The sequence below is a fragment of the Lonchura striata genome, chromosome 1A (genome assembly GCF_050655825.1).
Source record: "Lonchura striata isolate lonStrDom1 chromosome 1A, ASM5065582v1, whole genome shotgun sequence".
NCBI classification, from domain to species: Eukaryota; Metazoa; Chordata; class Aves; order Passeriformes; family Estrildidae; genus Lonchura; species Lonchura striata.
Window position 1 is genome coordinate 49,524,289 of NC_140741.1, and position 14,969 is coordinate 49,539,257.

Genomic DNA, 14,969 nt, shown 5'->3' on the forward strand with positions numbered 1-14,969 from the left:
AAAAACCCCTTTGCCTTGTCCGAAATGAGGGCCAATATATATACAGTGTCATGCCTTTATTAGAACTCTGCTCTTGCAAACAAGGGAGGCTGTGTAGCTTTCAGTTCATTGCAAAGGATCACTGAAAAAAGGTAAGAGAAAACAGATGCATATTGTTGAGCACCACTGTTTTCTGTGAGACACCAAATACCCTTCAACTTTTGAAAAACCTCTGGACCTGGTACAGCTAATGACATTGCAACATTACATAGGTGGCAGGTAGCTCTGATAATGACCACAGAATTTTGTCTATATGAAGAGCATAGAATTAGATCTATTCTATTCAGTAATAGGGAGGAAGGGGTATATTTCTTTGGTTGTTCAAGTAATTACCAGTTGCAGAGATTAATATATGAAGCCAGCTATGCCACAGTGCAGGTTACCGAGTTGAGTAATAAACCGAGGTTACCACATTTTAGGGATCACAGAATACTATTTCCCTGCTCTCTGTGTTTGCAGCAATAGTTTGGATTAAGGATTTGTGCTCTGACAAGAAGATGCTACATTAATTCTAAGATTTGGCTACTTATGAAATACATAATCACAAAGCACAGGAGACATTAGTTTTATTTTTAATTAATGTAGGCAGTGTAATTAATGGAAGGTGACTCAGGAGGGTGAGTTGGGCTTCAGCTGTTTACGAGTGGACTCAGGGCATTAAGTTTAAATAAGCTGTTTTGTGGCCAACATCACTTAGAGCACTGAGGGTTAGATGGAGTTTCAATGAAGTTGCAAGTAAATTGAGGTTTATGATACCTCACACCAGCTGAACCTAGGCCCATGCTATTTTGGCATTCAAGGCAGGCAGTTCATACTCACAAGTTAAGACTTTTCTGTAGAAAACTTCCATTAATGCTTGTTCATCATACAAATCCTGCTAATGCCTCTCGATCCACCTGTGTGTTTTTGATGAAGGCTGGCCTATGCTGCCAGATTAGGATGTAGCTGTTTTGTGTCCTCAAAGCACATCAAATCCTCTAGTCTTTACTCCTTTCAGTTCAATAAGAACTGCATCTAAGTAAACTGAAGGATTTGAATATATTTATTTTCTTTCTAATTTCCTTCCATTCACGCACTCTGTTCATTATACTGGGATCTTAGACTAGAGTTCATCAAAAACCATACACAAATGTTCATACATATTTTGCTGTGCTTTTAGATTTAGAGTTCAATGTTTTCCTTATCTTAATATTGAGAGTCCATACTTTATTTCTTCATTTTATGTACTTCCCTCAATATCAATCTTGATGTTTTCTTCATCACTTCAGGGTCCTTTCCTTTCAATGACAAATTTTCCTTCAGATACACCTTCATATTCAGGATACTTTAATTCCATTTATTCTCAGGAAATGCAGAATCTCTTTTTATTCTGGTGGTGACCCAGATACTACATTTCCATTGTCCTCTTCAGTCTGTCTCTGTAAGTGTCCTGACACATCCCAGCACATTTGACAGCAATTTTCTGGCATATGCTTAGATAGTCAGTCTCACTAAAAAGCTCTTCATGTAGACCACAGAATTTCTGATTAAATCCCTCCATGTAGGAGGGGTTTTAAAACAGTAGAGAGGAAAGGGTTTGGCTTTCTTTCTTATGCATTGGTGGGACAAACACTTCAGATCCGATTTCACTTGAAATGGTAACTCATGGCCCTGCTAAAGCCACTGGTGCCCCTCATCCCAGGTGATGCAGCTGTAACCTACAATTATTTCACTTCCTTTGCTTGCCACAGTAACACAGGTGCATTTTGGAAGAGATGGATCCCAATCATCACTGGAGGAGGAAGAGGGTATCTTTTCACAGGCTTTCTCTGGCTTGCCAGAGGTATGACACAGCAGTGGGAAGCAAAACTATCTTACCAACACTTTATTAGTATAGCTCCCACAGCACCTTGATGCAGAGGAAATTATATTCTTTATACGTTAATAGAGTTGAAAATATTAAGAGCTCAGCATTCATCATTTATAGTGTCATTTGACTTTCTAAATACAGGAGGATGTTGTGGTTATTGCAAGTAGTGAGGTATTGGCTAAAGGATTTTAATGGTGCCTATTATAACAGAGAAAAAACAGTGAGCCCTGTTTATCATGCATAAAAGCAAGTGGAGTGCCTTATAGTTTCTACATTAGACCCAAGTGCTGGGGAAAATAATGATCTAGTGAAAAATGCTCATGCTGAAATATACAAAGTCCAAAATTTTCTATCTTATATTCAGTTGCTATAACTTCTTTTAATGAGAATCTCTGAGACGTGAGAATATATCAGGAGACTTCAATCTTGCACTTAATAAAACAGCAGAAGAAAACTCCCCCAAAAAGATTCTGGAATTAATCTTAACTCTCAAGCAAGTCACTCTTTACACTTTTCAGTACACTGTTTGCAATACATCAGATATTTTCATTTTAAAACTATAATCAGCTAAATTGTGAAGGGAATTAATTTATAAAAAAGGCAAAAAGTATAAAAAATTGTCTACCTCCTAACTCATCAGCTTAATATGTTCAATAAATCAGAAGTCCTTGTGTGAATGCAGAAAGCAGAAAAGAATATATTTCTCTTAACATTTTGCACAGGACACATTTTTCTATGGAAGTACCTGCAAGGTGATTACCTCCTGTAGTTTCATGTCTCATTTACCAAGGCCTTGGAAATAAATTCAGAGAAAGGTGTTTTCTGCCACTCCAATAATAAGTATAACAAATTTTGTTGTCTAGCACAGTCCTTATATTTGCCCATATGTAAAATGCTTAAAGTGCTCTGTCAAGCTTTTGGTTTTCGTCGAAGTGTGGTCTAAGCAGGGAGTAAAGGACTGCAGGCCAGAAGATGTACAGTGTAATGTGAAGGACAAAGATGGCAAGTTCTGTTTTATATCTACTATGAATCTCTGACTTTTTTTCAGGTCTTCAGATGACACATTTTGCATCTCTATAAGTACCTTGTTATGGATTAACAGCAAGTTGTATCTTCTATGGATTTGCATAATATGCACATCTAGCATATAAAAAATAAAAAAAAATATTTTCAGCAGGCTTCAGGGAACTTTATGCAATTTTTCATTGAGACTGACTGTATCCTGTTCCTTGATTGTTTACAGAGAGTGGCAGCTATTGTAAATTACATGGATTGGGTCCAAATTATGTTGGATACCTCTCTGGATTTTTAGTTGGTTAATCTACAAGATAATCAAACAGCTTTATTTTAAAGAAGTAAAAAAAAAAAAAATTATTAGGGGAAGGCTGATTGGAAGCTGGGGTGTTGCAAATATTTTGAGTTTGGAAGAGAAACTAAAAATAGGTTTTGAAACAGACCTATGAATCTCACTTTCCAAAAGGTTGAGGAAATTTTGATGGGGATTGATAACCCCTATTCTTATCTATTTTAAATACAATTATTCAAGGTGCAAAAGAGATTCTGCTTTTACAGCTATATCAAATATGGCAGTTGCAGACAGTATTAAACCTGCAGCCAATTTGAATTGTAGTATCATAGCTGATGTATATATTGACAGCTGCAGAGTACTTATAGAAATACAACATACAAGAACTCTCAAATGACTTGATATAATCAGAATGACTGACCTGATAGTAGATCCAAAATCAAGATATATCAGCTTTTCTTAATTGGTTCTATAGATCTTAAATTGACATGTTTTAATATCAGATACTTCAGTAATAAGCCTAGTTTTAGAACTGGGCTCTGTTTAAATGACTATGGAGGCTCTTAAAGAAATAGGCATTTTTAGAAAGTTGTGATTGTGTTGAACTCAGAAGTAAGGCCAAAGTTCCAACTCAAAAAAAAAAAAAAAAAGGAAAAGAAAGAGGTGGTATTTAACAAAAGGTGTAGATACAACACCTATACAATAATATTGTTTTTCCTTCCTTTGTTATAAAATCTGCTGAATTGAACCATGGAAATACATATTTAAGAATTTCATTCTCCTGCTGGTACTCAAATATATTAAATTTAAGTGATCTTGTGATTAGTTTGTTTAAGCCAAATGGAAGCAAGGACATTTACAAACGAAATGCAAAACTTTCACAACAGGATAGGAGATCTGCTCAACTCAGTCCTTGTTTCCTAGAGGGCAATATGTGTAGCTAAAATAGAGAGGAATGGCTAAGGATGCAGTCATTCTAAAATATGGTAACATCTCTCTAGTATTATTGATGTTATTTATTGAACAATTAACAAACTGAATGAAAATACAATAATGTTAATTTCATGAAGTAAAGCAATTTCATTTAGCTATCAGAGCGAAGAGTGAAAGAATTACCCCATGTAATAGGAATACCTGTAGATATATAGCTTGTAAATTACAAAATTAAATCTTCACTCTAAATCAGACAAAATAAAAACTTTTTACTATATTGATATTTAGTATAGTATACAGATATACTATACAGTATATTGGTACATCTGGGGAGCAGGAAGCAAAATCTATCTCATTTTTTTCACAAAAAAAGGATAAACCAGTACATTTGACACTGGTTTTCAGAGTATCTTATCATTCTCATCATCTTTCCCTAATTAGTACTGTTTTTCAGCCAATTCCACTGTTTATTGTAATGGCAAACTGCCAATTGTAATTGAACAGCCCTAAATTTTATTAATAACATAGTCATCACTTTATTCACATGTCCCAAGGTTTTCTCCATACCCATATGCTTCCTTTCTGCTACTCATGACTAGCTTATCTCTTCAGACAAAATGAACAAAACATCAATAGTAAATTAATTAGGTTATTTACTTTTACTATTATTTATGTGAGATGTGAAAAGATTCCAAATTTCATTAAGGAGAGTAAGCAATTACAGGATATTCTGCTTGGATACCTTTAACAGACTTAAAGAAATCCACAAAGAACTGCTATTTTGATAAGTCTAATGATTTCAAACCTAGTGAAACAATCGCATATTTGTGATTTTCTAACCAATATATTTATTCCATGATAAACAATCTAATATAAAAATCTGATTACAGGAATCTTTATTCTCACTGTCAATCATGCAGCCCTTGAAATAGCACAGTGATGAAATGAACTCCTTCCACTGATACTAAAAACTGCCTTTTTATTTCTTTGATCCTAATTAAAAATGTGATGTATTTGTATTTTTATTACTACTGTAGAAGGTCTGGAGCCAGCATAGATGAATATTGTAGAAGAATATTCACAAAAAAATGCGTTCTAAAAAAATAAGAAAAAAGCCCCAAACCACAAGCAGAAACTCTTTGGTGATGTTAGGAGCCTTTTTACTATATTCTCTAGAATCAGCTGTTTCTACCAAAAGTGTAATGGAAAGCAAAGTTCTAAGTATTCACTGAAGTAGGCACCCCCATAAAAATGGGTTAATATGTAGCTCGTATCACAACTTTAGAACACCTTTAAGTCAAATTCTAATAAATGTTTATGTGTGACTGAAAGCTTTTCTTCATAAAATGCACAGTGTTAACCATATATGGGAAGCTACACAAATGCTTAGGAGCTTTTCTGCGTCAGGTATAAGACATTAGTGCTACATAGGGTTAAGACAGAGCTGTGGAAAGTTCCTCCTCCCCAACTAGGAGGATCCTATAGTGCAAGCCATTAAGTAACACTTCAAACCACAGCATATCTATTCAATCAATGTTGAGATAAATTTTATTGCTGTTTCTTTAGCAAAAATTGCAGAATGAGTCTATGTCTTATAGAATTAATAATTCATTACAGATAGTTTAGAGATTATGAGAAAAGTCACCCAAAACCAAGTGTATAAATCACCCCATTCTGATAGTGGGATGACTATTGTTTAATGCAGACACTAAAAGAAAAAGTGTACAGACCATCATATGGTGTTAGTTTTTCCATGGCATCCTGACAGAACAATAATTAGCACTAATCACATGCCATATATTTAGTAAAAATATTTAAAATAAACAAAATGGTGCTCTAAATGTTCTTCTAAGTGCAGCAAAAATAAAAATAAATTACAGCAAAGATAAATCAACTTTGTATTTATAAGCTTATTTGTGTGCTTGTCTTTCCAGTACTGACCTCATGTACAGAGCAATAATAGGAACCAAAAAAATGTTGGCAGCATTGAGAACAGTTTCAGTTCCACAGTGCATGCGTAGTGCAAATTGAACAATGCAGATTAATAGAAACCAATTTAAGTATTTACAAACAATGAGTATGTGCCAAATGATGCAAGAATCTGTTTTCCTTACTGGAAAGAAAAGAAGTAATGAAAAAATGCTGCTTTCATTATGTCTTTTGACAACGACTAATGCATTATTTTCTTCCATGTAATTTCAATAATGTTTTTTTCTTTAATTTAGGAAGCTAAAGAATGCCCACAGACTGTATATGAGTAAAAAGCCACATGTCTGGTGTGGGAATAGATACAAAATAATGTCTTAAATGTATCTGACTTGCTTATTTGTATATGACTTTTCCATACTGGAGGATTCAGTTATCAGTGGAAACTGGAGTCTATTTTTTTTTGGCATGGGAAGTGGGAAATGGGGGCTGACTCTACACAAGACCTAGTATCTCTCTTTACTCAGCTTTATCCTCAGAGAATATATCCTCAAGGGGGAATATCTCACAGTCACTGTCACTCAGTCCAGAGTTGAAAGAAAGCTTAAAAAACTTTGGGGAAACCCATTTGAAGTAAAAGAACCTCCATGTTAAGGTGCACTTCCTATCTCTGGTCACTTTTGAACCTCTGGAGATCTTCCCAGGCGCACAGCTCTGGGAAGTATGGATCCCTTCTAAAGCGGCTGTGAAGCATCTGCTATCACTAGGTACAGGCTTTTGTCTGTCCTGCACTGAGCAAAGGCATATCTTGTGTGGTTCACTCAGAAGGAGAAGTGCTGTCAAGCTGCCCCACCACTGGACTTGTTAGAAGTGCAATGCATAACAGCCCAGCCCAAGGATGCTGCCAGGACAGCAGCATTCAGCAGCAGGGGGTGAGCAGGGGCAGTGCTGGGTTACTCCCCTAAACTGTGCCAGAGGCCAGGTTAACAATGCAGCAGTGTGGGCTGTCTCATGCTGGCACTCAGACATGAGCTCCATCTCTCTGGTTAGTTTATTACTGCAGACAAAGGCATAGTGTTTAATAGGCCACAAGTAGATTTATCTTCCTGGTATTTCTCTGAATGCACTTTGAACAAATATAAATTTGTAACTTCCAGGATTGATGGGAGTTTTACAGCCAATTTCAGTGAGAAAAAAGCCAAACTGATGCCAATTGTCTTCAAATCTCACCATTCATCTTCTTGAAGAGTTAAGGAATTCAAGGTCTGTACTTACAATATCTAGAAAGTCTTTTAATACACATGTGAAAGAAAGAAACAATACCTGGTAATGCGGTATCAGCCAATGACTCAATACTCATACATATGGTAAGCTGAATAAAAAAAAAAAAGAGCCCAACCATTGCTATGACAAGACTATGTAAACATGTATAGATTTTTGTATATCTATGATAGATTTTTGCTAATTATAGAAGACATCACTATGTTAATTTGTCACATGCCATTGGCAGATTGATATCTTGTGGGAAAATGTTGCAATTCTTAAGGCACTTGAAATTTTACAGATAATTATATAAACATTTAGCAGATTGGCATAGATTTTAAAGCATTTTGCTATATAATTTACCATATTTTACACTAAATTAATATTATATAAAATTTAAATTATGCCAGCTGCAATCTGAAATCTGCTAAATAATTACACAAATCTATTAATTATTTAAGCAAAGCATGCAAAATGACATTTCATGAATTAGTATTGTGGATTTAATTTTTTTATGTTGACCCCTTCCAAAACTTAACTTAGAAAAGTGTCAGTTTTTTAAAATGTGAGACTACCTTTGTTGTGACAGCTACCACATTAGTGTAATAGTAAAAGAATGAATTTCAATATGTGTTCAAATATATGAACAGTCCCAGCAACATAATTAGAATAAATAGCATATCTTTGTGCTGAAGTTAATTTGATGACAGTATTTTGCTTGATCTCAGCCTAGAGATTAACAATTAAAATTGCTTACATCACAAATCTAAAAGGTCCAATGTCGTGACACTAGCTGAAGAAGGTGTTCTTGAAGAAAACCCTTTCAAGTAGTTATATGAATCCAAAATAGTCTCCTAACTTCTACCAGTCCATAGACAGGATAATTTCTGAACAAGAGATGGTGTCTTTGCAACAAATTATTACTGATTTATTTTTACTTCCTTGACTTAGCATGTAATTTGTGGAACTTGCATAAATTTTTACCTTTGACTCATAGAAGAAAAGAAGGAGAACGATATCCCCTTTACACTCTTAGAAACAGCATAATCTTGAAGGTAATTATCAAGTTATAAGAATGTTGGGGGGTTATGGTTTATTAAAAACATTACATCAAAAGATAGAACTAAATTATACAGCAAGAAATACCATTATATGAACTTATGCTGCCATTATTTAGCAGTACTCTTTTTATCTGTCCCTCTAGTTTTCCTACTCTGCTTGCTCAGTAACACACTTGTTGCATAACTGGTTCAGTCAAATCAACTCCAAATTAAGTTAAAAAATTTTCTTAGCACCTTTTCCTATCTTCTGAGCAATCAAAAGTAACTAACTCTGTGACTCCTAGTTATGTTCATGATAAATTGTAAATTTCACCTAGTATAAAATGGAGATTTAAGCCATATATTAGACTAGCCAGCAGTTTTCTAGCCAAGATCTTATTAATACTGCAAAGTGCTGCACATCTTGAAATACAGTTTTAAGAAACTTCAAAAATAATGAGGTTTCATGTTTTTAAAATTGGCAGCTTTGGGAAAAAATAGGCAATAAATTTTGTGTCTGAGTCAAAACTCTGCACTCAAGTATTAGAAAATAATTCTGGATCTAATAGTTCAGAAATATAAAGTGAGACTCAGCTTATATTTTTATTGGCTGTGATCCTATCCACAAACCCATGGTGTGAGTTGGTTGGAAAAAGAATTGGGGGGATTTTTTAATATATATCTTTTCAATTGATTATTATCCTTTTTTTTTTTTTTTTTTGAAAGCACCTCTTTATAATAAATTTATCAATCCAAACTGTGAAAAAGTCACATCTGGAAAATGTTGAACTAGATGGCTCTGAGAAGTTCACTTTACTATGATCTAATTTAATATGTTGTCCTGTAGATCAAACATATGTGTTTTGGTAAGCAAATTATAGTCCTAAATTTCTGCTTTAGAGCAGTGCATTTTCTCTAATTATTGCAGTGGAACTCCCTTGCAAAATTCTTATGGAGCTAATCAGAGCTGAACTTGAAGTATTCCCCCATGCTTCATGTATGGGCAGGACACACACTGAGGTTACTCTGTGGAAATGAGCCTAAAACAATTGAGAGACAGAACTTTCCCCCAAAGAATTATTACTTTTCTTATTAACACCCAAAATAAAAGGTATCCTGAGTTTCCCCTTGGTTTGGAAGAATGTCCAGGAAAACTTTAGATCCCTTGGCACTTCACACCAACACATTTCATACACACAGATTCCTGTTGATTTATACAGGATTTGTTCTAGGGCTTTGTTTAGGGTGTATTGCTTTGTCTATTCCCCTATCTCTTTTTGCCCCAGTTCACTGACATGCCAAGATTTGTCATTGGTTAGATGAACATGGTTGGCACTGTTTCTTCCAGCAGGACCATGCATTTTCTAGTCTCTGACCTTGTTCATTATTTTTTTTCATTGTGTAATATATCAAATTCTTTCCATTCCTTGTTATAATAGACACTACATGCATTTTCATAAAACCTTCAGCCAGCATCTCAGTGAAATATAAAGCAATGGATGATGTATGTATATATTACAATGATACAACCCAAAGATCCATTGACAATGTGATGCTATTTTCACATTAGCCATTTTCTCAGAACATTGGCTGAGCAATGGTTATAGCAGAAGCAGAATGTGTTCAGAGAGGGATAACAAAGAGGGGAGAAACACAAAGAAATTCCTTCATACTGCAGACATGAACAGAGCAAGTTTGCTCTGTATAGACAGAGGCACTATCCTCCATCCATTCCTGGGAAGTAATGCCATAAGGTTGAATTAAAAACCATAAATTTACTGAGGTGATTACAGGAAAGCTGTTTGTTTGTTTGTTTGTTTGTTTGTTTGTTTGATTGATTGATTGATTGTTTTAGAATACACTTAAGTCCTATTTACAAAGATTTTTCCACAACCAGGATGTGCAAACCTGAAGTTTTTCCCATGATCCTATAACTCAGGAAAGTTAAAAATAAGGAAGTAAATATCATAAGTATAATTTTAAAATCATAAAGGATAGGAGCATTAGAATATCTATGTATCTATGTATCTAGTGCTAATGTATCTTTGCAAGAACAGGAAAAAAACATAGCCAAATGAAATTCCACTTAACCATTTTCGTAATGCATGAAACAGGCCTAAAAGCAAAAGGATATTCAAAATGCACAAATAAAATTTCTTTTACAAAAAATATCTTTAACTCACAGGACTCATGATCATTTCAACTCATCATATGCAAAGGGGTTGATTAGATTCACAAAATAATTAGCCACAGAGAAAAGGAGTATGTAAGGCTACAACATATTTTAAAATACATGAGGGTGTATTCAGTTACTTATCTGTGTTTCAGGGCAGCATCTCAATATTAAGATTCAGAATGCAACTTGGCCTACAGGCAAGCGCATACATGGTAAATGCTGAAAAAGAAATCTTATTTTATTATTTAGGTGTATGGCTTCAACACACTTATATACTGTACCTACACTTATTCTTTCTTTATAGTATGAGAGGAGCAGATGCCTTAAGTAGAATGATCACTAATGGCAAAGAGGAATAGATTTGGATCGTGGACTGTTGATAAGATAAAGTCCTGAGTAAGAAATTCCAGATCCATACAATATGGAGGTATCATTGGCTTCAAACAGAGGATAACCATGTTGTTCAATCAGGCTAATTAGCTGTGCAGAAAAATGTCCAGGCTAATTAACTTCGGCAGAGTACAGTTTGAATAAGACAACACTGCTCTGGGAGTCTAGTTACTGTGTCTGTGCTATGCAGACACAAGGTCTGCTTAATATATATAATTCATTACCTTTTTATTCTATCTCGTTGTCAGGAGCTCGTATTTTCAGAGAATTTGTTTCACTGCTCTCATTGTGTGTACTATGGTATGCAGTATCCAGAGGCTCCCATTACAAATGACAGGCTGATCTATGTGACACCAGCACCTTCAAAGCATGGTCTGACCAAGCGAACCTATTCTGAAGCATCCATGAAGGACAATGCCTAAAATCAGTTTGCTATCTACTTAGAGCTACACAAACCTAAAAAAATTGTAAAAGAATCTGAATCTTCATCTTCAATCTTTTGGGGAGCCAGTAGAATTTAAAAAAGCTTGCATTTAGACCTTCCCACTTGGAAGTTGAACTTCTTTCCAACTTTCATCACTCTTTCATTCTTGGAACATATTGCTGTAGTTATGGGCCACAAGTAATCCTTCAGAACAGCTATTACACTAGGTAACATAGCACAGTTTGATGTGAATATTTTTTTTCTTTCTTTAGTTATTATGTGGTGTAGATAATGGGTAACTTGCTATGTTGTAATGTATGTATATAAGTTACAACATAACAAGTTACCCATTATCTATACCACATATGTAACACCCATTGTCACTCTCAGACAAGTGGTTTCCCGTCTAGAAGATCTCTTTCTGCTCTCAGAAATTCATTCCTTAAATTACTTTCTTCTTGCAGGATGAACCCTAGTAAAACTGAAATGTCAAATGATAGCAAGGAGAGATGATACTTTATCAGACACATATCACAGTGAAGGAGTAAAAGAGAACCAAGTATATTTTTCTTTTTTCTTGCAGCTTGGAGGCAAATTGCTATTAAGAAAGGCTAAAGATGAATCATAAATGTTGAACAGACCTTACAACTATGAGTCTTTCTTGGAAATCAGAAATTCATAGAAGAGCTTAGACACCTCAACAGGGTTACTTTGTATATTTTCATGGCAGGAAAGACTAATAAAACCTTTTCATTTAAATAAAGATGAATAGGAAGAAGAATTTAGGCAAAAGTCATCTGATCAAACCAAACTCATCCAGCAGTCAAGGACGAAGCCTAAACTGGTCAGCTTGGTTCAGAAGTGGAAACAGAGGAAGAAAAAAATTGAGTATAATGACTTACTGGATGCTTTCAGGGACTGAAGAGAGAAGCAGAGAATTACAGTATATAGGGATTCATACAATAAGATCACCTGTTCTCCACTGCCTTCTCTATCTTGTGATGATGCCAAATACACAGACTTTCTGCAGACATCCAAGTTCTTTTCAAAGTGCTATGTGAGATGTATGTAGTTAGTTGCCAGAGGAAACAGTCTGTCACTGAACTTTAGATTTCTAATTCAGCATAAATGTAGAGAGAGAAAATATGACTAAGGCCACATCTAAAAAGGATTTTATAATATTTTAAAAGCACCTGGTATTGCAGCTTCACTCCTGGGTGAAATACAGTGCTCTAAGAAGAATTCAAGCTGGATCATATGACTGCTCTTTCTATCCTTAAATGCTGGCTAAAATTTAAGAGGCAGAACAGCTCCATTCTTAGAGCTACTAAAAACATTTTCTGGAATGGAATTTTGCTGATTTGGTAGTCTGAGAGGTCAATTTGATGCAGTTTTGGAATGATAGCTGTAGAAAATACTAGGCTGCAATCTTTTAAAATTTTTAGCCATTGCCTTTAAGGGTAAACATGTCAACAGGTTGGGATGGGGATATGCACTTCTTGGTTTGTCTCTTTGACACATACAGAGCAAGAAATTAAAAATGAAACCAGAATAATTTAGAATAAAATTAATTCTTTTAGGATCAATATGCAACTCCACTTGAAATGCCTTGCTCTCGATAGTATGCATTTTGAAATGTATTATCTCAATAAATACTGTTGGGGGTCTGAGTATACATCTTTTGAAGATTTGCTCTCTTAAGTAAAATATTCATATATTGCATAGTGCTCTCCTAAGTAAAATAATTAATATATTGAATATTTATTTTGATTCTATGAATTACATTGCACATTTAATACTAAAATAAGAAATGAAAATGCTGCCTTCTGTCTAGGACATGGGAACAATGATCAAGTATTGTCTCTTATTTGGTGAAAAACCTCATATAATGTATGAAAAACACTGTAATGAAATATTTCAAAGGTGGAAGATGATTAGGAAGGAGAGATGTTAAATATTTTGTCAGAATGATGGCATAATATAATTTACTACCATCAACCCAAAAGGTGTAGTCAATCACTGCAAGCCACTAATAGTTTAAAAAGAAAAAATATAGAGAAGAAAGAGAATAAAAAAAGAAAAGTACCTTACTCAGATTTTGGCATAAACATATATATTGAAAAGTTCTATTTTTTTGAGATTCCACCAAAGAAACTTCAATAAGATTTTGAAAAGTAGACTTTTCCTTTGAGTGTGCTTTTATTTGGTCTTGCTGTAAAGTAGATGGGATTATATAGAGCACTTCAATGAGATTAACTACATTTATCACTGGAAGAAAAGGATGATAATTAGTGAAATTAGTGATAACATGAAAATTTTTGATTCAGGAGAAAGTGTGTATCATTATTATTATTGTTGTTGTTGTTGTTATTACTTTAAAAAAGTGACCAGGGCAGGACTCTGCAAGGCCTGTGCATGAAAATCCTTCTTCAAATCTGCTCAAAGAGAATTCCATGCCCAGACTGGAATATTTTCCCCCAACATAAGGACATTAACCTGTTGGAGTGGGTCCATAGGAGGGCCACAAAAATCATCAGATGACTGAAGCACCTCTCCTGTAAAGGTAAGATAAAAGAATTGGGGTTGCTCAGCCTGGAAAAGAGAATGCTGCAGGGAGACCTTAAAGCAGCTTCCAGTATCCAGGAGGAAAAAGAGAGTTGAAGAGGGGCTTTTTACAAGGACATGTTGTGGCAGGACAAGGAGGGAATGGCTTTAAACTGAAATAGGAAAGGTTTAGATTGGGCATTAGGATGACGACTGTGATTGTTGTTGTTATTATTGTTGTTATTGTTATTATTATTGTTATTATTACTATTATTATTTACTTTGAGGATTGGAACAGGTTTCCAGACAACTTATGGATGTCCCAGCCCTGGCAGTGTCCAAGTCCAGGTTGGATGGGTCTGTGAGCAACCTGGTCCAGTGAAAGGTGTCCTGCCCATGGTAAGGGGTTGGAACTAGATGATCTTTAAGGTCACTTCCCTTTCAAACCAAATCATCCAATGATTCCTTGATAATTCATCTGTGTACCTGCTGGAATAAGGTACAATGACATGCACAGCAACAGACTGTGTCAGGATTGTGCAGGTACATTGTAGATCCCAGTCAAAAATTATTCCATTATAAGTAGCCCCAGTGAAGCTACAAACCCATCAAAGATATTATGTGTTATTGTATTACAATGGGAAGCCTTCTAACCTCACAAAATATAAAAAGTTAGATATATATATATATCACATTCCAGTAGATTGACTCCATAGTCACTGATATTTGAACACTTTTTCTATTCGGTTGGGTATTTATTTGCAATGGGAAAAGTGTAATATCCTCAGTAAATGGAAAGCAGAAATGTAAACGGGATATGCTGGAGCAAGACACGAGGTGGAAAGGGCTACTTGTTGAGTACCTTTGATTTAAAGCTGTGTGATTGCAGAATTGCCAAGAACAAGGCTGAGTGGCTCAAAGCACAGTGAGAAATCCAAGGGGAAAACAGCTAATGTGTTTCTCATTGCTCTGGTTATTTGCTAATTTAGTTAAATAGGACTACTTCTCAAAAAGAGAAACCATATTTATATGGTATAAATTATGGATGGTAAAATGTAAGATGAAGGGGTTTTTTATTG